This window comes from Lissotriton helveticus, chromosome 2_2 (genome assembly GCF_964261635.1).
Source record: "Lissotriton helveticus chromosome 2_2, aLisHel1.1, whole genome shotgun sequence".
NCBI lineage: Eukaryota > Metazoa > Chordata > Amphibia > Caudata > Salamandridae > Lissotriton > Lissotriton helveticus.
Window position 1 is genome coordinate 464,831,452 of NC_136060.1, and position 25,283 is coordinate 464,856,734.

A 25,283-nucleotide genomic window follows, 5' to 3' on the forward strand; every position below is an offset into this window, starting at 1 on the left:
ATGTCCTCCCTGGACTGGAAACAAGCATCCTAGGACCAGTTTAGGGTTTTCACCCCTCTTCAGCCAGGATAGCTTGATTCCAGTGGCATGGAGAGCACGGGACTCATGTCTGAGCATACCCGTCCCACTCGGGGTGACGACTGCAAAAGGAACTATTGATGTACAGATGGCAGAACAATGTCATACATTCACCCCAGTACAAAGAGCTCGGCCTAAATCCATTGTTTTTTTGCTCACCATGCCATTCCAGTTTGGACCAAGCCATATGCAAATCAGTCTTGACCGTGTGCCCAATGGGAACAGTCCAGCCCGAACTGCCAGGCCAGGTCCTCCCTGGACTGGAAACAAGCATCCTAGGACCAGTTTAGGGTTTTCACCTCTCTTCAGCCAGGATAGCTTGATTCCAGTGGCATGGAGAGCACAGGACCCATGTCTGAGCATACCCGTCCCACTCGGGGTGACAATTGCAAAAAAAGAAACTATTGATGGACAGAATGCAGAACAATGTCATACATTCACCCCAGTACAGAGATCTGGGCCTAAATCCATAGTTGTTTTGCTCACCATGCAATTCCAGTTTGGACCCAGCCATATACAAATCAGTCTTGACCCTGCGCCCAATGAGAACAGTCCAGCCCGAAATGCCAGGCCAGGTCCTCCCTGGACTGGAAACAATCATCCTAGGACCGGTTTCGGGGTTTCACCCCTCTTCAGCCAGGATAGCTTGGTTCTAGTGGCATGGAGAGCATGGGAATCACGTCTGGGCATACCCATACCACTCGGGGTGACAATTGCAAAAAGAACTATTGAAGGACAGAATGCAGAACAATGTCATACATTCCCACCAGTACAGAGATCTGGGCCTAAATCCATATTTGTTTGCTCACCATGCCATTCCAGTTTGGACCCAGCCATATGCAAATAAGTCTTGACCCTGCGCCCAATGGGAACAGTCCAGCCCGACCTGCCAGGCCCGGTCCTCCCTTGACTGGACACAAGCATCCTAGAACCGATTTCGGGGTTTCACCCGTCTTCAGCCAGGATAGCTTGATTCCAGTGGCATGGAGGGAACGGGACTCACATCGGAGCATATCCGTCCCAATCGGGGTGACAATTGCAAAAAGAACTATTGATGGACAGAATGCAGAACAATGTTATACATTCACCCCAGAACAGAGATATAGGCCTAAATCCATTGTTGTTTTGCTCACCATGCCATTCCAGTTTCGACCCCGCCATATGTAAATCAGTCTTGACCCTGCGCCCAATGGGAACAGTAGAGCCCGAACTGCCAGGCCAGGTCCTCCCTGGACTGGAAACAAGCATCCTAGGACCGGTTTTGTGGGTTCCACCCCTCTTCAGCCAGGATAGCTTGATTCCAGTGGCATGGAGAGCACGAGACTCACGTCTGAGCATACCCATCCCACTCGGGGTGACAACTGCAAAAAGAACTATTGAAAGACGGAATGCAGAACAATGTCATACATTCCCACCAGTACAGAGATCTGGGCCTAAATCCATATTTTTTTTGTTCACCATGCCATTCCAGTTTGGACCCAGCCATATGCAAATCAGTCTTGACCCTGCGCCCAATGGGAACAGTCCAGCCCAAACTGGCAGGCATTCTGCATTCCGTCCATCAATTGGGTGTCTTTTGCTTTCTTTACTGCAAGGTCTACCTGTCCCATAGACTAACTTTGGGTTCCCATTATTATATTTAATAAGTAGCAACTTTCAATTTGGAGCTGGTAGAAAGCTTGAGTTTCATTTCTAAACAATTGTTATTGAAAGTGATGTTTACTTGTAAAGTCAGATTTTAAGTCACAATTCTGAAAATGGCACTTTTAGAAAGTTGCCATTTTCTTGTACTAACCATTTGGTGCCTGCATCCTGTTCCTAGGTCACATGACTAGGTGTAGCTGGAGATTGGTCTTTGTGTATTCCTCACAGACATTGCGACACAAGTGAGAAGGGTGTTGGCCGTATGGGCCACACTGACTTAATGAGAAGGGGGAGGGGAGATGTCACCTACTACACTTGCACATCACGAAGGCTCTGCTTGAACAATCAATCAGTCACACGTTATAAAGAACAGCAAATCACATGTGAGGGTCACAAGGTGCTGGAGATGTTGGCTGTTACACAAATGCACAAAACACAATCACAGCTGTTTTTTCCCTAGCCATTTGTGTTCCCAGACAGCTAGAGCCATGGCATGGAAGAAGGAGATGCCTGACACCTCTGGGGTTGGAAACCTTCAGAACCATCTCCTACTGCAAAATGGGCACCAGTTATAAATAATGGCCCATCACACCCAACTCTTCAGTACACTTCTGGCCCTTTAGAAGATACAGAAGAAGGACTGCTGTGCTGCTTTGCTGCAAGAAGGACTGCCACGCAGATGCCCTGCTGTGCTACCCTGCTATCCTCCTGCCTGAGTGAGAAGGACTGGACCCACATCTTGAACCCAGGACCACCAGAGTGACTCCCAGGAGTAATTGGCTGACCTCCTGATCAGAGCATTGGGGCAGAACGGGCTCCAACAACCTTGAACCCAGCACCTGGACTCAGGTGCTCTGCCAGCCCAGCTGTGGTTACAGCAGTACCGATGGAGCGTGATGCATTGACTCAAAAAACTCTGCATTGGAACCATTAAACTACACATCCCTGATGCAGGGCCTCACTTTGCAGCCCTGCAGCTCATCGGAACTGAGGCTACATGACACATACTTGATGCAAGCCTTCACATTGCAAGCCCCCGGGTGACGGCACCCTCGATGACGACGATGAAGGACTCCATATCACAAGCCCCAGAACTTCTTCAGAACCAGCCGGTGAGCGACACACCTTCAACGTAAGACTTTGCATCACAAGCCCCCTGTTGACGTCATCCTCGACAAAGACACGGGACCTCGCATCACAGCCGTGCAGCTTCCTGGAACATCCACTGGCCGATGCATTTCCACACCAGGACTGCACAGCGCCTCTGCTGCATGACACATCCTCGACGCAAGACTCTGCAACACTACGATATTATATATATCACTCACTTACTCAGACCAAGAAAGCGCTCTTGTGCTGTAGTAAGGATAGCAAGCACTATACAAATGATACTGTAGCCAGGGCTGGTACTGGGAACCCAAAGCAGCCCTGGCAAATTTTGTCAGACCAGCCCCCATACTGTGCATAGTGAGGGCAGCGAGCAAGCCTGACCACTACAAAGAGGGTTTAGGGGGGATTCTTAACCCAAGTAAATTTGGGTAAAAAGGCACATTTTATAAAACGTTTTTCATTATATATACACAATTGTATTTGCTTTTAAAGCGCATTAAATTATGACCTTACAGTGAACCAGCATTCAACAATCTTTATTGGGGCTCTTCAATCTTTCCCTCACTCTTACCCTCCAACAGAGCTCTCATCTCTCCATCGCCCCTCTCTTACATGGATTTCATTTGTTTTATAGCGCCTCTCATACCAGTGTAGGGTACTGGAGCACTTTATATCACACAACAATACAGAGGAAATGGCTCATCTGTGTGTAAATCAGTGTATAGAAAATGTTGCATAAGACAAACGGCACTGCAAAGTGTGAGCTTCACATGACATCTATCCCGGTAGGTATTTTTTAAGAGTGCTTTGTCTGGAGAAGCACAAACTCAGGATTCAGAACGTAACACAGGGGTTCGGGTTGGGTTGCTAATAAGAATAGATTATTACTAATAATTAGCCAAACAACCCCTTTTTAGCAACATTAGGATAATGAAAGACTCGAAAAGAATATAACTTTCCAACCTTTACCATGTAGTTTACTTGCAGCTCCATCCATGACACTTCATTGCTCACTTGTAACTGATGAACAGTACAGTAATAAAAGAGTCTTTGTGACAAAAGCAGTAACCCACTAAGCTAAGCCCATAAAATACTGTTCTGTGATCTGCACAGTACAAGTCCTTTACAGCAGGCATATTAACCCTCTGCGCTACCTTAGATGAGTCAAAACTGTCACTAGACACAAATCCAATCTCTCACCAAAAGATACATTATTCACCAGAGTTACCTTGACACTTTTATTATTGCTGAAAACAACTGGAATTACAAGGAATTCTGCAGTGGGGGCTTTCCAAACTGATGCACTGCTACAAAAACAGCCCCCAGTAAAAAAATCAAGTCTCCCCTATTTCGGCCACCTGGGAAAAAACTCAATGCCCAGTATGGCAGACTTGAACGTAGCATGCTTTGTACTAACTTACTATGAAACTGCTGCCCACTTCACCACACTTTTTTCTGGTGTTTGTGGTTGAGGTTACGGGCAAGCATTGACGAGGGGGTGGATGTATGACGTTACAACGCATGCTATTACAACGCATGCCTTTACGACGCAAGTTTTACAACAGTTTAATTTACTATTCCAACTCCAGTCCCCGTGGATAGTAGGGAAGGTGTTGGAAACTATTCCCTATCCTAGAGCGCCCCCGAGCGCAAGTCGTTGTAAAAGTTGCGTTGTAATGGTTGCATCGTAAAGGTACTTCGTTGTAACAGTTGCGTTGTAAAGGATGTTCCCCCAAGGGGGTAGGTGACGGAGCAGTAACACTAGGCAAGCAATGATGAGGGCAGCAACGATGCCAGGGAGTGGGGAAAGGGTGAAGCAACAATGATGGGGGAACAAGAAGCAACGATGGTGAGGAAAACAATAAGGATAACTAAAGGACCTCAATCCCAGTGTGAAGGACACTAATTAAGATGAATCAATATGTGCTTGGTCCAGAAAGAAAAGGAAGTGACATCTGGTTTGCCCTGCCCAATTAGAAGGCAGCAAAGAAAGGTAATGATATGACGGTGAAGCCAAACAGTAGTTTGTAATGGGTGTGCTAACAGCAGCTATTTAGAGTTTTTTTAATTTTCCTTAAGGGCAATAGAACATGGTATACCATGCTGACATGAGTCAATCCATCAAGTGCTGGCAGGCGGACGTTCGAGAGGCTTATACGAAGAAACGCACTTCTGGGACGCCGAAAGACTAAAGATAGTACTCAGTCAATAGTGTGTGCATGCAGGGAGCATGCTGCACAGACCTCATTACAAAATATACGAAGAAACGCACTTCTGGGACGCCGAAAGTCTAAAGATAGTACTCAGTCAATAGTGTGTGCATGCAGGGAGCATGCTGCACAGACCTCATTACAATCAGGAAGCGAGGAAAATATACCGGAACCAGCTTACAAGGAAGAGGAAGCACTGGTCAAAAGGCAGGCATAGATGGGAAAGTTTAGATAAATGGCTTCATTACAATGCGGTCCGACCAACTCATTATGATGCGTGCAGTCAGAGGCAGCAGTCGGAGGGTCCAACCGATACACTCCGACAGGCTCATGGAACCCGTCGGTTGGTCAGAAAGACCTCATTATCCTTTAAGGATGGTGTTTCCTCCGTCAGGATTTTTTACGTCGGTTTCCGACAGCCTTTTTATGTAGGGCCTTTCCGACATCGAAAGGCTGTCAGAAAGAAACATTGGGGACCCCTAGCAGGGCCCCCATACCCATGGCCCTCTGCATGTGGCCCTGGGGGGAACTTGTGTTGCCCCCTTAAAATTCCCTGAGGTGCCTGCCACACGGTACAGGGATGTTTTGAAACGTCCATTTTACAATGAGAGCTGGTGCTGCGGCCAGTTTCGGCCCACCGCACAAGCTCCCATTGAATAATGGAAGCATGCGACTGCACCTTGTGCGGTCGCATCCTAATTGCGCAGTCTAAACCGCCAACCTAAATTCAATTGGTTCCCAATCTGCTCTAATGTCTCAGACCAACATCATAATTAGGACCAAAGTATTGGACCATGCTTGAATACATGCCTATACTTCGACAACCATCTACAGAGGCATAAAGGCATGCTGATTGTATACTTAGAACAAATAGGATAGTCTATAAACTGAGCAAAGAATAATAAATCTTAATTAACAAATAAATAAAAGGACAGTTACATATGGTCACCAAAATGTATAGAGCCACAAAAATAAAATAAAAGCTAAATAAAAAGACAATACAAAATCATGACATAATATATACTGTATGTAGTCCAATGTATGGGAGTAAAGTAACATAGCCTCTATGGGGTTGAGTATAGGATCTTTATTAAAATTATGGATTGCATAACACCTTTTAGTAGTGCATAACATGAAAAATGATATCAACAAAGACAAAGAACAAATACATTACACAAACCAATTGAGTTGAAAATAACTACATAGACAAAAATAAAATTAAATTATGGCAAAAAGCATATGGAAACAGGAACATGCTGAAAGAGAAAAACGAGAAAATATCTTAATTTGTCAAAAACACGCAAGTACTTCTGCCCATGGTTTCAGAACTAATCATTTCCATTTTTTAAATGTATCGTATTTAATTTCTTTTATCTTTTTCCTTTGATTTACACAGGTATTTGTGTTCATAAATTCACTTCTATCCTGACTAAGAAGAGGCTGAAACGCCTTCAACTAAAGACAGGATGTAGACTCTGGTTGATCCAGCTCCTGTAAAGTAACTCCGGAGTCATAGGTCTCTTTCCTTTTGTTTATATGTATTTGTCCATTTCTATTCACCTTCCACTTTTTTTAGCATTTGATCACTTTGTTCATGCATAGAATTTTGTTTTCGATTATTATCATTAGTTCCGGGAACCAAGACAGAGAGGCAGGAAATGCCGGACACTTCTGTTTGAGTGAATCTCTGGAAGTTTCTTCCACTTAAAACCTGGCACCTGGTGTAAAAATAGGAACCTCAGTCCCATAGCCTGTGGTGATTGGCAGCGTGAAGCTTCATCAACAACTGTCATCGGTGCCCGACAGGATCCTGGCGCTACATTGACCACACTGCGTAACTCACAACGCTCCTTGCTGCCCCTTTCACAGCCAACTGGACTCTTCGTGTCAGGCTTTGAGAATGTAACTTATTCAGCGGGACTAACCGGGTCTCTGTATCTGCCCGCGCTACATCGCGGTCGGCCTGAACTCGTGACTTTCACCTAGTCTTGCACGACCAGATAACTGCATCTGCCACTTTGTGCTTTTAGGCTTTTTGGTGCACAGTCAGTTTTTTAGTTGGCTGCACACAAAACATTTTTTCAAGAAAAATAATAATTAATGACCTAGAAGCCCTGGGAGCTCAAAATAAATAAATAGCTGTTAGGTGCTGTACTTATGTTAAATCTTTGAAATTTCACATCTCCTGTTATACTGATTGAACTTTTTTTGTTTTGATGTAAAATAATGAATTAAAATGTACTCTATTTCTTAAATTGGTGTGGGATTTTCATTGTGCTATGCTTTCACTTTATTGCTGCCTAATGGCTGTACAAATACTTTATACATAGGGCCTGATTATGAGTGCGTCACTTGATTTTGACCCGTCCGTAAACCCCTGTTTACAAATGGGTGGGAATTACAAGTTTTGTTTCATTTAACACATCTGATAATGATTGGATGCATTAAATAACTTAACGTTTGTTATATTTCAACAGGTCAAACCTGCTGAAGTCTAACAATGAAAACTGTTCTATATTTACCATACTATGCATGTTTTGTTGGAATAAACAACAAAACCTGTATGTTATTCCCCACAAACTCTAATAGGTGTTACTAATTGCACACAATAAATAGTGTGTCCCATTGTATTGATATTTATCATGTGTGATAAATAACACCTAAACTCATTGCCTCTAAGGTAAGCCTGACTGTTATTGTGTCAAGATACCAGAGGGTTAAGCACAGGTTGATTTAGTGCCTTTTAGTAGGTCACTTGACAAAGAGTGTGGTTGTTGCTCGAGTAGGATTTCACCCCCTCAACCTACAACCCAATTTCTCACAATAGGCAATATAAGAAGTATAATTACGATTTGCATTTACTCCACCACGGCTCTCATTACAAATGGTCTGTTAATTCCGATGTGCCCAGTACCGGGCCCAAAAGAATTGTAAATTTAGTAGGATCTGATGAGCGGTTTTCCACCTGGGGCTTTAATCTAGTGCAAGCAGGAGGCATTTCCAGGTGGAATACCAGGGAAAACATGCTGGACTTGACACAGTTAGTCCAATTCCTGCATGTTGTTCCACAATATTCAATGTTCAATATTCTGCCGTCGATATCCTTATACGACGATATTCTGGGGATCGATATTCAGTAGTACAATCGGTGGATTCTTCTGTCCAGCCACAAAATTGACAGAATCCCATATGGATTCTCCTCTGCCTGTCGATTCAAAAAGATCACTCTTTACTCCTATATGGCTGCAGCAAGGAACAGATAACTCGGATAACTGCCCAAAAGGACAAAATATTTTGGCCTATGAGACTAAAGGTAACTTCCAGGGTCTCTCATCCATATTAAAGGGGAAGGTCAATTTTGTACGATTGGCCACCCCCCTCCAATTTGTAGCTATGGTTTTCTTTATACTTTTTGGTAGCAATGTGCTTCTTGGTTATGGGGCCAAAATTAACAGTTATTGTTCTTTTTACAATCTTACAGTTAATGTCCTGTTCAAGGTATTTTATATGCACCATTAGGAAAGATAAACACGTGATAGATTCTTCTCCTTTATATTTTTACTAATTGTTAAATGTTCTGACCTTATTACAGACTTCTCCCATCGTTCCAAAAATCCAACTTTTTCATGTTGAGCTAAAATGAGCGAAAATGAATATGTTAGATGTTTTAATGCATTCTAAATGACTTGTGAGAATGTGCTGCAAGCAATGAAACCATAATGTGGTGACGTAAACACAATACACAAGGCATTATAATTATCCTGCATTAAAAATCATTTCCCTCTGAACTGACTGAAGTGCATGCTGTACCTTGCTCTAAATGGGAGTTTGCTAAAATGCGCGTTTTTCAAAGAACACATTGACTTATAATTGTAAATCACGAGAAGGTTGCTAAGAACATGGAAGGTGAAAATCAGAAAAATGATTGCTCCTCGCGCTTCTCCTTGGATCTCAAGATGGCGGCCGTCGGATCCAGAGACATCAGCGGTCCTTGGAAGGACTGTGGGGCTTAGAGATCACATCAACCTTCAGAAGCGGCTATCAGGGGCCGCTCTGCATTCTGGCCTGATGGAGGTGGTGCATAGATTAGACTGGCTCCACCATAGATCAAGCCTGAGGCTGGCGTTTACCGCTCTGCAGATAGCGAAGAATGATGGATGTGTGAGGGAGGCATTGACAGATTGGTTGGAATTGTAAAGGCAGGTAAATAAAAGTCACCCTTGGTAGGTAGGGGGTCCTGCCATGCCTCTGTCCATTGGTATTGAGTCATAATGGTTTCCTTCAGATTTGTGTCAAATAAAGAATGACACTGTTTTTAGGGAAAAGCTCAAGACCTGGGGCCTCATTTAATAGGGCGTGCATCACTTTTACGCCGCTGGTGCGTCACTTTTTGTGACGCACCAGCAGCGTAAAAAATGTGCCTTGTTGCACCATATTTACACAGTAACACATCTAGGTAGATGCGTCACTTTGTAAACCCCTGCGCTACATTATACCTACGCCAGGTATAATGTATGCAGGGGGGGCATTCTGACACAAGAAAGGGTCATAGAAGTGACGCCGTGAAATCTATAAGATTTCACTGCGCCACTTCTAGGACACAAATGCGTCAATTTCTCACGCCTGCCTCACAGCAGGACTGACGCATGCCCTGTCACATGGGGCTTGCCCCTGTGAAAGGATGCATTGCTGGAGTTGCGTCACTTTTGTGACACACTCCAGCAATGCGTCACTTTTGCGCCATAAAGATACGTCAGAAATACTGACGTATCTGTAACTCCTTGCGCATTGATGCATCATACTGTAAATATGACGCATCATTGGTCTCGCAAGGAAGGTGCAGTGAAAAGTGACGCATCGCTGTTTTCACGCAGCGATGCGTCACTTTTCATAAATGAGGCCCCTGGTTCTTTTCATAGTAATTGTCAGCTCTCTTTCTTTCTCACTTTTTACCGTATAGCGCCTGGACACTCTTGAGTAACTGAGCGCTCTATAAATCTCTGTAACATAACATAATATAACATGACTTAGCTGCTAAAAGTATAGGTAGATGTAGTTACACTTTATGCAGGATGGGCGGCTCAAAAGACCTAGGTGGGTGCTCGGTGCCATGTAGGATGCAGAACCACAGCAGAATTATTTGGGATAATTTCATTTTCAGGTATCTTGTTGCTTACTTTTGATGTATGAGCATTGGTTAATAAAAAAGGGGGTAACGTTAAGGGTTTGAGCGTGGGGTACAGCAGTCCAAGCGATCAGCCATAAGCTGCAAGGTCTGTGCTAAACCACTACACTTCAAAATCCATTCTGAAATTAAGTCATATGAGGTGCTGAGCAAAGCAGGAGTAAAGTTTTGACGTCTGCTATTAGTCCACCAGCCTTAAATGGAGGACAAATACTTTGCCATACTGGGAGGCATGTCCCCTCTTTTCTATCTCGTGGGAAGGTGACTGGGTCTACCCCAATCCTGCACAGTCTATCTCTGCCTCCATGACAAGAAGCCTCAGACTCTGAACCTTGCCACAATCCTTATCCCATGTCCTGTCCACATAGAAGTACATTTTGCTGTAGTAAAGTGATGTGGCAGACACATACCGCACAGTTTCCCTCTAATTCAACTGCCTTGCACATGCACAAAGTTGGAAGCCGCTAAGGCTCAGCCCAGGTGCAACCTTATGCACAAAGCAGGTAGCCACTCAGCCCTCTGGCTACCTCATATACAGACTGATTTCTTTTTGCAAACAAATCAGCTGCTAAACAAGAAAAACATGGCAGGCGCTGAAGTGATGAGACCTGCAAATTAAGCTCAGAAATATAGGCAAAAGATGATATAGTTGCAGTACAAGTGCTGAATTCTTGGGACTCTGAAAGACTAGATCAATCAGTCAATCAATCAATCATTTGTAGAGCGCACTAATCACCTGTGCAGGTATCAAGGCGCTGAGGGGAGTGAGGGGGGTGCAGCTACTGCTCAAACAGCCAAGTCTTGGGATGTCTCCTGAAGGTCAGCAGGTCCTGGGTCTGTTGCAGCTGTGTGGGTAGGGTGTTCCATGTCTTGGCGGCGAGGTAGGAGAAGGATCTTCCACTGGTGGAGGTCCTGTGGATGTGTGGGACGGAGGCGAGGTCGGCGGGGCGAAGCTGGAGGATCAGGATGTAGAAGGTGAGACGTTTGTTGAGGCATGCTGGTCCGGCGTTATAGATTGCTCTGTGAGCATGGGTGAGGAGCTTGAAGGTGATCCTCTTGTTGACCGGGAGCCAGTGCAGGTTTTCAGGTGGGCGGTGATATGGGTGTGGCAGGGTATGTCGAGGATGAGGAGTGCAGAGGCGTTCTGTATGCGTTGGAGTCTTTTCTGGAGTTTGGCGGTGGTTCCTGCTGATAGAGGGCGCAGGTCACTCGACTAATAATTTTACCATACGCTCACTTGGGCCCATATATTTTAATACACCATACTAAATATAATCGGGTAACCTACACGTTACTACCAGCAACCTTGTTCCTTCCTATTTATTACCAATGTACCCGACTTACCAATCCTTGTCCCGGGTACCTATGATCACAATGGGTCAGGGAGCTAGTTGTGAAAGATAAGCAGTCACCAAAATGCAAAAACATTTATAATCATTTGTTCTCTTTATAATAACCACAGACTCAGGAAGTTTTGAAAACCTATTTCTAGTCTTCTTCAATTTCAGCAAGCAAGAAATTAACAGTGAGTAAGCTATCAATAACCAAGATCATAAAAAGTGTGTATCCATGTAAGAACAGAATAAGGCCAACCATTTAGACTAATAAAGGAAAGGTAAGAACAGGGAACATGCTAGTACGTATTTTCAGGAATTTAAGACTTTGTGTGATGTATCTAAAGGACGGGAAAGATATGGAAAATGCTAGAAATACCCCTCGAAAGTGGGTAGGGAAAAATAACTTATTTGCACTACAGACATTTTGAAGATACTATGTAGCTATAGGGAAGGTAAAATTGGAACACGTTAATGATTCAGAGTAATCACTTAACTTCGGCTAAAAGGACGGGTAAAGAAAGGGAACATCTATATTTCATGAACAGTATTTCACAATTGAAATAAAGGATGGGAAGAAAAAATGGAACATGCTAATAAAACAGCAAAAGTGTAAAACTTTATTATTGGTCAGCACAGGGAGGGTAAGGAAAGGAACGATTGAAAATAAAGACTTTTAGTAGTTTCAGAACGCAAGAGAGAGACGTAAGTGTATTTCCCGCACAGATTTATATTTACCTAGAGCAGTGTGGAGACCAACCCTGGCCACGGGTCAGTTAAGGACAGTAAGAACCCCAAGGAAAGACAGTCGCCAGTAGGCCAGCAGGTGCAGAATGGAAACCCAGGACAGGAAAACCAGATTAGGATCAGGGCAGGACCACCAAGGTAAGACCAGCACCCGCAGTTCAGTTGCAACACCTGCGCTACACCCTCTCTGCAGCTATCGGTAAGAACCCCGATTGGGTTATCAAATTCCCCAGCAAAGTGCTTCGCCAGCACTTAAGGTTCTCAAAACCCCGAATGGGTCTGTGAATCAGTCGGACAGAGTGCTCCGCAGCACCTCTGTTTCTCGATCAGCTATTAAGTGTTTTGGGTCAGTGACAGGTCTGCTATTCGGACAAGTCAGACAAATTCTCTAGCTAAACTAGGCTAGTTATACTGTTTTCGGGTCAGTGTTCCACCCCTAAAATGTTGCCAGTGTAAGAATCCCCAATTTCGATTGGACAAAAGAAAGGACAGGTCATCACACCAGCTAGGATTTTACTTTCTCAAGCCCCTAATTTACATTTTCTGGACACGCCTTTTGAACTTCAGGTTCAAATGACATCTTCATTTGTACAACAATACATGTTCTATTTACAAATACATTGTAATTCTCTGGGGATCATAAGGTGAGGTTCCCAGGAGCATCGGCTCAGTCGGTCAGCTCCTTGGCAGTATTGCGAAGGTCATCTGCTCTGGAGACTCGCCGAATCACGCGCAGACTCAGTTTCAAGCAAGATGGAGAGCGGCAAGGGAAAGCAGGCCATATTTCGTAATGTACCATAAAATAGAAAAGAACAGTTTTAGAATACAGAAAAAATGAATGCACTGTATACCATGAATCCTTATACTACTCCCATTACTTTATAATAACTATAGCATTGGGATTAATGCGGAACAAACAGTATAGCGAAAGCAGCAATGCAAGCTTCCAGGCATGTGAGAACACAAAGCAGCCATTTTAATACTACTGCGCAAGTGCAAAGGTTTCCCACCAGAACTGCGAGTACGTCACATCACATGGGTATGACCGACGCATGCGCAGAAGAAATTCCCGCGTAGCAGCAGCCATTTTAGGTTGCAAACGTATTAGGATTAGTAAACACATAGGCAAGCGTCACTGGGACACCTCAAATGTCAGAATAAAGGGAAATTAGTAAGACAAACAGATTGATTTAGTTCATTAAGGTTATTCGAGGTTCATGATTACAAGCAAGTCGCTGTACGTGCGAATCCTTGCTCCATCACAGCGTAGAGGGCATTGCCGTAGTCCAGCCTGCTGCTGACAAGGGCCTTGGTGACCGTCCTTCTGGTTGCAGTAGGGATCCGATCTGTAGATCTTGCAGAGCATGCAGAGGGTGTTGAAGCAGGAGGAGGAGACGGCGTTGACTTGCTGGGTCATTCAGAGCGATGAGTTCAGGATGAACCCCAGGCTGCGTGCGTTGTTGGTGGGTGCAGCTCCCAGGGCTGTTGGCCACCAAGAGTTGTCCCAGGCGGAGGGGTTGGAACCAAGGATGAGGACCTCTGTTATGTCTGAGTAAAGTTTCAGGTGGCTGTTCTGCATCCAGTGGACAACGGCCTTCATTCCTTCGTGGAAGTTAGTTTTGGCCGTGGCGGGGTTCTTAGTGAGTGAGAGGATCAGATGAGTGTCATCGGCATAGGAGACGATGTTGAGGTTGTGTGAGCGGACGATGTTGGCGAGCAGGGCCATGTAGATGTTGAAAAGGGCCAGGCTAAGGGATGATCCTTGGGGCACGCCGCAGGTGATCTTGGTGGCTTCGGAATGGAAAGGGGGAGGCGAACCCTTTGGGTTCTGTCGGTGAGGAAGGAGGTGGTCCAGTCCAGGGTTTTGTCGCGTATTCCTGCGTCGTGTAGGCGTCTGCATAGGGTGTTGTGGCAGACGGTGTTAAAGGCGGCCGAGAGATCCAGGAGGATGAGGGCCGCGGTTTCTCCATTGTCCTGTATGGTCCTGATGTTGTCTGTGGCAGCGAGGAGGGCTGTTTCGGTGCTGTGATTGCTGCAGAAAGCAGATCGCGACGGGTCCAGGATGTTGTTCTCCTTGAGGAAGTGGGTCAGTTGCCTGTTGATGAACTTTTCGATTACTTTTGCCGGGAACGGAAGCAGGGAGATGGGCCGGAAGTTCTTGAGGTCCTTTGAGTGCGCTGTGGGTTTTTTGAGTAGGGCGTTGATCTCAGCGTTAACCAGCCGTGGGTGGGCACCCTGGGATATTGCAGGAGCTGGCCCCGGGGAAGTGATGGTCCCCAGGGCCATCAAGGGCTCATGGAGGCGGGTCGTGAGGCCCCACACTTTTCTATTAGATATAAGCCCCAGGGAGGTGGCAGGCCCCAGGGCGTGACAGTCACCGGGGCTTGTACCTAAAAGAATAAAAAAAAGTGTGGGGGGGCCTCACGGGAGTCCCCCCACAGATTAAAAAACGAACCCCTCGGAGGTGGCAGTCCCCGGGGCTGCGGAAGGGCCGTGTGCCCTCCCACATATAATTTACATAGCCCCATGGAGGTGGCAGTCCCCGAGGCAGCAGGGGGCCCCCGCAATATTATCTTGGCATGCCCCCGGGACTTAGCCCACCCGGGGGCTCATTTAAATGAAGCGCAAATTCAGCCAATTTTTTTTATTTTCTCGGCCGAATTCGCGACCCAAGCGTGAATTCGGCCAATTTGTTTTTTAAAAATGCTTTTTTTGGCCCTGGGGGACCCCCTGAGCAGGCCTAGGTGGTCAGGGTGTTTCTACCCTCCGCACTTTTCTTGTCTTTTAACCCCTTTTTCACTGTTTCTTGTGTGCGTGCGTGCGTGTGTGTGCGTGTGTGTAAGTTTCCTGTGTGTGCATTATTTTGCTGTATTATTGTGTTTAGCATTTGTTGTGTAGTAGTGTCTAACTGTGTGTTGTTCTTTATATCAGCATGGGTATTCCTGTCAGCCTTTACATGTGCATGCCTTCGTATCTATACTACTGTGTGTTGCTATGTTTGCTGTGTGTAGCTATTTTTCCCTGGTGCGCCCATTATAGCTATGATGTCTCATGGCCTCCACTCTTTATCTTCGCTGATGCTATTCACTGTGATTGCTACCTGATAACAATACTAATACAGCTGATTCTTGCTTGATTTGTTGATTGATAATTCAGTGTTGTGTGATGAGGGATTTTTTTTTAACCCTTCTTGAATGTGTGTGAGATAGTCTATAAACTATTTTCATTTCATCTTTCTTTGAATTGCACCACAGTTTGCAAAAGTCTAACTCAACGTTACAAGCGTGTTCAATGAAAGAAATTAATACAAACATAATTTGGGTGCTGTGAAAAATTTGGATTTTGCGTGCTATATGATGCAAACTCTTCCTAACTGACGAGGAAGCAATGATAGCTAATTATTCATCTCACTATCACACATTCTGATCAATATCAGATTAATTGTTTTTGTCAGGGGTATTGTCAAATCCATCTCCAGTCGCTCAGATGGCGACACACAGATGCCTGCTCTGAAGCAAGTTTTTAAACGTTTTTTTTTATGCATGGTGCCTTTTACGAATTAATAACCTCCAAATACAGTAAGTAATGGGACCAAAGAGCAACATTTTGTAATAAACTTTAGCTGAAATCAGCTTCATTATTCAAGCTTTATGTTTTGCAGTTTGTTGACATTGTGCTCAGATCTTGCCCTCCTCAGTTCAAAAGTCTATAACTGGCACTGACTGATATAAATCCCTCAGTGCAGCAGTCTGGATTCCTAGGATAATCTCCATCGCCCAGAACTCAACAGATTAATTTGACCATCCACCCCCTTTCTATCTTGTTTACCATATTGCTGAGAAGGGTTTTATTTTTGCTGAAGAGAAATGCTTGCTTTAGCCTTCATGGTCACTGTTACATCCCACAATGCTCAGCGGTGGGTTCAGCAGTAAGCACAGCCCTAAGCATGTTTATCCAATATTTAATTTGCAAAAACATAAGTGTCTTAGTAAATGTTTGTTTCCATTCGCCGTTGTTTAATTAAGTATTTGCATTCTGGTTAAGCAGCACTTTATCTGTGTTCACTGTTTTGACCACACGCACAAGTAACAATATTTTTTGTTAATGTTTTTTTTAATGGTATTGTAACCAGGATGTAAAGTATTTATAATAAGAGTGAATGATAATCTAAAACACAGTATGCGAAAATTGAAAGTGGGTATTTCTCATTCCACACTCTTGGACTATAGAAACAATTTTGCATTCATGACAAATTCATAACTGAATGCATTAAATGCACTTACAGCCACTTTTACTGCCATTAAATGTTTGGCTTGCATTTTAGAAAATTGCTCATTTTTCGTTAACTTGAATGGTCATTTTAAAGCTCACAATCATTATACGTGGATTCTTCACATAAACACAGCAATAAGCTGTTTGCATCATACTTTCTCACAGGAGGCTTGTGAAAATATATTAAAACTTTTAGTTTACTTTTGATACTCATAGAGGTCACATGTATATGTGCGGTTGTTATGTTAAGTACTAAGATCATGACCTTAGTGATGCTTGAACAACAATCTGGAAGTGGTCACATATATGGCTTTGAGACATGTATTTGCCCATAGAAGCAAGACTTCGTCAGGTTTTGACTAACTACCTAATGTCTTATGCTAATTATCAGGATAGGAGTTCCATAACACAGCAGTTCTTAAGGTTTTGACTACTGTAGACCACCACTGAATCATTATTGGAAGCCAGAGCCCTGGCCTAAGCAATTTCTATGATGTGAACCTTCAAACAATAGAGAAAAATACAAAAACAAATATAAATCAAACAAAAGTATATTAAAAAATAATAATTTAGATTTCATTGGGAAGGTGGGAGATTTTCAAAATCTGGTTTTATTTTGAAAAGATGAATCAAAATTATACACTTTACTATATCACTTTGCCTTTGTTGCTCCTAATGCATTCTTTTTATTTGTCCCAGCACAACAGCGCTTCAATTAAGGTTATTAATTGTCGATAGTAGATTCTGTTTGCTGTACTTACTCTGCTCTCACTATTCAATTTAAAGATACCATCTTAAATTTCTTCCTCCAATTTCAAATTCCTTGACATTTACACAGTTTTAAAATTTAGCGTTTTAACATGTTGTTTTATGAAAAAAATACTGTAGTACCTTGCTTATTCTTTTACAACTTAAGCACTGGTTAGAAACAAGTATTCACATAAAATGATTATTGAATCAGATCTGGAAATATAGGATTTATTAATTCCCAAGAAACGAGACCCAAGTTCTCACTGAAAAAACGTATAAAAACATTGTGAATTGGGTCAATTAGCCATGAAGCTATATAATATGCACTGTTCAATTTGTGTTGCTGTTTGCAGGTGATAGACACTCATTTTTAGGGACCAGGGCTTATTTTTCATCAAACGCATGTGGCTGAGAGCAGGAGAGAAAGGTAGAACAAGGAAAAAGGAGGAAGAAAAAGATAGGAAAAGGTGTCCAAGCGAGAAAACAGGGAAGTAAAAAGAACCCCCAAGGGTGAGATCAAGTGACAGGAAGTGAAGTGCAGTAGAAGAAAGAAGTATAAGGTGGAATCAAGACTTTGGGTCTTAGAGTTCAGTAATCCAGGCATCTGAAAGAACCTCAGAAGTTCCTCTGAAATCATTAGGTACCAGCAATTATAGCTGTGTAGACTGATCACTCATAATGTAAATAAGCAAAAGGTATCAGCCATATATCAAAACATTTAAATTTATTTGGGGAGAACAATCTTATGGGAGCTAGAGGGTACAGTTGAAATTATCACCAGAATCAATGATAAAATGTCATATGCTACTGATTCACAGGATTGGATTCACACTTGGCTTGGAATTAGCAGTGTCTGAGAAAACAAACTGATGTGGTAAATTTAGATGAAACAAATAAAGTATAAGAAAACTTTTCTGCATTCAAACAAGGACCGTTTTTAACAAATAGGAGCATAACAAGTTTACTTTAATATCTTCCCCCTCTGCCTGGGACGAATATTGGTGGCCTGCAGCGTCTTCAGAAACCCCCCCACATTCACAGACCAAACAAGAAACCTCGGCATCATCCTGGACTCTTTGCTCTCAATAAATCGCCTAATCAACGCCTTCACTTTCGCCTGCTTCCACACACTTTGCCACCTTCGTAAGATCAACCACCGCCTCTCCTTCTTCACCTCCACCAGACATCTTCATCCCTCCACCCAACTGGCCTTGGCCACCATCCCACGGAGCTGCATGACCAGGCCGGGAGGAAGATCCTTCTCCTACCTCGCTGCAAAGACATGGAACTCCCTCCTTCTGCACCTCAGGCAATCACCATTACTGCCGCAATTCAGGAAGGACCTCCAGACATGGCTCTTCAACTGAACTTCAGCCCCCCAGTGCCTTGAGACCCTCATGGGTGAGTAGTTGTGGTTTATACGTCCCTGACTGACTAATTTATACTTGGCTTTCGAAACCTTACTGCACATCCCAACTGCAATGTATGCATATGCATGTCCTAATACGTATGTGTTACATGTTAATAAACCATGCAGCTTTGCTTTCTGTACCTCACATGTTGGAAGGCTTTATTCTTTAAATGTGAAAGGAAAGCGAGAGGAGAATGTTTTGTTATTGCTAAACCATGGATTCCTAAGCAATTGTAGATGTTCTTATGTTGCTAATGAGGTTTGAATAATTATAGACTTTAGAGAAGAAATGAGTATAGAGAACCCTTCTAAGTTTAGTACAGTGAAGACATTAGTAGCTCTCCAGCAGTGAAGAACGCCAAAGAAGCAGAGTTTGTTCTGCAACATTTCTTTTAGAGCCCACACTTATGTGAGTTAAATTGAAAAAACAGCATGTGGTTAGTAATGCCATCTACATTTATAATGGTCAAGAGGAAATGCATGCAACAGTAAATATTTTAATTACTGAAACATATGCGCATGTTTGTGATCTCACTCATGAAATTAGTATACACATTGTTCTATACATTTGCATTTGTGTTTATTCACTGATGAGTTTTTCAACTAAAACCACAAACCTAAAGGTAAGGACACACTGTACAGGAATACATCACATCAACAAGTAGTGATGGGCAAATGTGGTGATGAGACAATCCATGACAATAAACAGTGGCAGCAGGTGCATGAGGATGGATGGATTTAAGGCTGTCGCTACTTGACTGCAATGTCTGCACATCACTGAGGTGTAAGGAGTCTTTAGATTGAAAGAGAAGTTGTATGCCAGAACATCAACTGCTAAATATTCGGGGGCAAAATATTGGGGCCTAACTATTGAGGACAAACATATTATGAAGACAACTGCGTATAGTCAAGTATAGATTTACTTTTCTTAACTTCACTCCTACGTACCTTGAAGATATATATATTGTCACAGTACATATATATGAAGTTAAGTATGGCAAGCCTACACTTATCTATATATGCTCACTTTCATGATATTTTGGTCAACAATACAATATTTCGGCCCCTCAACATTTTGTTTGGACAAAATGTATAGGACATATGCCTTACAAGTTAGCAATTGTCTCAGTGGTGTTCCAGACTGGGATATTTTAATGAGACTGTGAAAGTCTTTGACAGGGTGTGTCAGATATGTAAAGGGTGGTATCCTGACATATGTAACAAAAGAGGAGGACCGTGATGCAAAATGTGGGGTACTGGAAAAAGTGTGTTGGCTTAACAAAACTGAAAGAAATGCTAGCTATATGTAAAAAGTCAAGGTACCAGTGAGACACACAATGTACTCTGGTAAAACGTTGGTGGAGTCAATAGGAGTAGAGAAACTATGTGAAAATAAGGTCCAGTTCCGGCCATTGTTAGTACGTTGGGGACATTTGTCTGAAGCCAACTTTATACCAAAATAAGCCCTGGTAAAATTGTTCAAAGAAGCGTGGACACTGCAGGAGACTGCAACTAGAATGGGAAAGTGATAACCCATCCTTTTCTAAAAGCCGCCCCCTATGATGCATCACCCTGGTAAATTGCACAATTGCATGGAAAGTCTAAACCAGAAAGGTGATTGAAGCAGTGATTGCCAGGGACGGTTTGAGAAGATTAAGTACCCATTCTAAGGATGTGGTATGGGACATTTTATGTGAAGTGCTGCACTGCAATCATCATTAATGATGGTGGCAATTTTCTAGTGTTGAGGTACTTCCAAGTTAGAAAATAACTATTGAGAGTGCTAATGGATACAGCCTGGACACATTTGGTCACCAAGCACCAGTGGGCAGGAATTAAGCATTACTCAAACCTCAAACTATGGGACAGAGATTCCAACTCATGCTCATTAATGCTCTCTCTACAGTACTCCACGCACCAGCCATCTCAGACATAATCATCTATCACTAGCTTGATTCTCTGTTAATCATATAAACACGGTTCACCCTTAAATTTTCACACATCCGAGATGTCCTTCTTCTTAGAGGCAACCGCATCCATCGTATGGACTGCACACTTACTTAGGGAGGAGGCCTTACTCTTACCAATACCTCCTTCTGGTCCTGTACACAAGGCAAACAAGTAACACTTAAGTCAATGAAGCTTCTGACATACAATTTCCCTCTTTGCAAATCAGATTGCCAAATTCCATCTCATTTACCAGCCTCCCAGGTAAAGCGAGGACTTCATTAATGAATTCTCAGATCTCATCACCACTTTGTCCTTACGCCATGCCCACACCAACCTCTTGGGGATTTCAACCTCCCAGACAATGCAAACTCAAACAACCACAAGCAACCTGCTATCCAGGACCCCAGCCTAGCTGCTTCCTCTCTAAATTGATTGCATGTACTTTAGGTACACTCCAGTTTGGTTACAGGGGTACCCTTGTGAATCCCTAGTATATGGTACACTATGACCTAAGAGCATAGGCACCCAAGAGGCCTACCAGGGGCTGAAGCATGTATTATGCACCCCTGGGAAGCCTTCCAAAATGACACCACAGGACTGCTACTGCAGCCTGGGTAAGGTGGCGCATGCACCCCTTACTCAGATATAGGTTACCTATATATACCTTCAATCACTGACACATATAAGCCTATCAGTCACTCCTATGACAGGCTTAAATAATAGGTTTCCTAGACAGGCTTTAGTGGATTGGGGCTGGGTGGGTGCACTCTGAGAGTGCTTTGAAGTCTGCACTGGGGGCACATTTGATGTCCCTGTGCATAGTCCAGTTCAAACCAGTTGCAGGTGCTACCATCCTCTGCTCTGGCGTGAAACTGGACAAAGGAAATGGGTGTAGCCACCCCTCTTTCCAGACTCACCCATTGGTTGGTCCCCAGAATATGTCCAACCCCTTTTCTTAGTATAAGTAAGGGACCACTGGCAACAGGACTTTAGATTACACCTGGACGAAACTCTGAAACTGAATCCTGGAACTTCAACGCTCTTCGGAAGAATCTCCCTTGGGGTCAAGGAGTGACTTGTGTGCTTTGCTATTCACCCTTTGTAGGAAGGGTATGCCCAGACGTGGGTCCCGTGCTCACTATGCCACTGGAGTCAAGCTATTCTGGCTGAAGACGGCTGATAGCCAGAAACCGGTCCTAGGATGCTTGATTCCGGTCCAGGGAAGACATGGCTTGGCAGTTCAGGCTGGACTGTTTCTGTGAGGCACAGGGTCAAGACTGATCTGCACATGGCCATGCCTGAACTGGGGTGGCTTGGTGAGCAAAATAACGATGGATTAAACCCAGATCTGTGACTGGGGGTGAATGTTTTGCCATTGCGCAACATTCCATCCATCATCTTGTGTGTTTTGCTATTCACCCTATGTGGGAAGGGTATACCCAGACGTGGGTCCCTTGCTCACTACGCCACTGGAGTCAAGCTATCCTGGCAGAAGACGGCTGATAGCTGAAACCGGTCCTAGGATGCTTGATTCCGGTCCAGGGAAGACATGGCTTTTCAGGTCGGGCTGGACTGTTTCTGTGAGGCACAGGGCCAAGACTGATCTGCACATGGCCATGCCTGAACTGGGGTGGCTTGGTGAGCAAAATAACGATGGATTAAACCCAGATCTGTGACTGGGGGTGAATGTTTTGCCATTGTGCAACATTACGTCCATCATCTTGTGTGTTTTGCTATTCACCCCAAGTGGGAAAGGTATGCCCAGACGTGGGTCCGGTGCTCACTACGCCACTGGAGTCAAGCTATCCTGGCAGAAGACGGCTGATAGCTGAAACCGGTCCTAGGATGCTTGATTCCGGTCCAGGGAAGACATGGCTTGGCAGTTCGGGCTGGACTGTTTCTCTGAGGCACAGGGTCAAGACTGATTTGCATATGGCCATGTCTGAACTGGGGTGGCTTGGTGAGCAAAATAACGATGGATTAAACCCAGATCTGTGACTGGGGGTGAATGTTTTGCCATTGTGCAACATTACGTCCATCATCTTGTGTGTTTTGCTATTCACCCCAAGTGGGAAAGGTATGCCCAGACGTGGGTCCGGTGCTCACTACGCCACTGGAGTCAAGCTATCCTGGCTGAAGACGGCTGATAGCCAGAAACCGGTCCTAGGATGCTTGATTCCAGTCCTGGGAAGACATTGTTTGGCAGTTCGGGCTGGACTGTTCCCATGAGGCACAGGGTCAAGACTGATTTGCATATGGCCATGTCTAAACTGGGGTGGCTCGGTGAGCAAAATAACGATGGATTAAACCCAGATCTGTGATTGGGGGTGAATGCTTTGCCATTGTCCAACATTCCGTCCATCATCTTGTTTGTTTTCCCCTGCTCAAGCAGGCACCAATGAAGCATTTGCCAGTCTGCATCTCCGAAGCTCCTGCCGGACTTCAAAGTATTTGCAGCCCAGGAAGAGGATTTCCAGACTTCTCAAAGGCCGACCCGAGTTCCCAGCAAAGGTGAGACCCGCAGCCCTCACGAGTGACGTGGAACTGGAACCCCTGGACACCATGTACATTTGCTAGTGCATTGACTTCCCGGGCTTTCCTGAAGTTGTGGTTTGGGTTACTTGGAGCCCAAGCCCCGAGCACCATCTGCACAGAAGATTGTGGGCATACACTCCACGAGTGTACAGTGAGCCCGCTTCTTGCATTTCCACTCAAGGCTCCTTCACAATCCCTGGTCCATCGACTGGCGGGACCCCAATAAGGCCATTCTGGTTTTCCTTTAGCTTCCCTGGTTGCTCCAGACATGCCCTGACTCTGTTCGAAGTGGTATGTTCCTCAGACCTTGCTGGTCCACAACGAAGCATTTCTTTGATTCCTACGTGGGGTGCTGTTGCCAATGCTTGTTGGGGTCAATCCAGGCAGTGACACCGTAGCACTCGACATCCTTTGTGGCACAGCTGAAATCCAGCACCTGATCATCGTCGACGCTCCTGGTCCTTGTGGCTGAAGAGTCAAGCTTCACCTTCTTTACCTGAAATCACCTGACATCTGAGGGCATTCGACTATCGTTCCCCTGGTCACTGGCTAGTGACCCAGACTCTGCCCCTCTGCTTTCAGGTTCTTCTGATCTTCAATCCAGGCTTGGATCACACCGGACACTTTCCACTTCTTCGGCAGCAGCACTTTGCAGCAGATCGCCATTGAAAGCGACGACAAAACCCGACACCAAAAGACACCTATGTACCGGCTTCCCTGCGTGAGGTAACTCAAGTACTCTGGTGCTCCCGTGGGTGTTGGCTCTAGTACCCCTTAAGTCTAAAGGGGTTTGCTGAAGGTCCTCCTCTAAGTGTCCTTTATCTTTAAATTTCCAAGCGCAACATTCCCCATAGAAGTTACTGGTGATTTGCGGCTGTGTTTAGACACTGCACGCGTCCCTCGTGGGTCCCCTGTGTCACTACCTTGGGTGATTCCTGGTGGCCCCAGCGGTTCTACAGGCTCCAGGCCTTGTATCTATGCAAGTCGTGGTTCTTATACCACTTTCTTAATGTATGGTTTGGTACGCCCCCAGGGCTCAACGTATATGGTGCTAATTTACTGTGTGTTATTAAGTTTACTGAATGTACTTTTGCCTCTAGCCTCATAAAGGGACTAGAGGGATGTGTTTAGGATAAATACATATATTTTATATATATATCTGCTGTGGTTCTCCTTTCATTTGGTAATTCACAAGATTATAGACTGGTAAAACAAGCTGCTTTACATTCCTCCAAAACGTAGCCTGAAGGCTGCTCTCCACAGCTACCACTAGGATAGCTTTCTATAAAGGTTGTCTTTAACCTACCATCAATAAGGGTAGTTTGGACTGGTGCAAGGTGCCCACTAGAATAGTGGACAGCATATTCCAGGCCAACTTCTCAAAGCCACCACCCTACACATTGTAGTGTATGCCTGTGTATGGTATTCCAAGTCAAGGTACTGCACTGCATGCCACTACACTGTACCCTACATCATTCTATGCTATTCCCCTCAATACCAGTCCAATCTACACCACTCCAGTCCTGCTATTCCACAGTATGCCACTCCATTTTAAACACCTACACTGTACACCATTGCATTGCACACTACTCCACTGCATGCCCCTCCAATCAACGCCAATCCACTCTATCCTATCACTGTAGGACACTACACTGAACACTACTACACAGTACACCATTCTAGTTTATGCCACTCCAGTCCATGTTATTCCACTCTACTACACCACACTCTATGCCACTCCACTCATCAGTATTCCACTGTGTGCCACTCCACTCTATGCTACTAGACTCTGCGCTATTCCACTGTATGCCACTCAATTTAAACCACTCCAGTGTATACCAGTCCAATATACGCTACTCCAGTGTATGCCATCCCACTCCACGCTACTTCCCTTTACCCTATTCCACTATATGCCGATCCACTGTACCCCAATACAGTCAACGCTATTCCACTCTACACCACTCCACTCTAAACTGCCCCACTGTATGCCACTACACCCTACATCACTAAACTCTCCAGCACTCCACTCTACACCACTCCACTATATGCCACTTAAC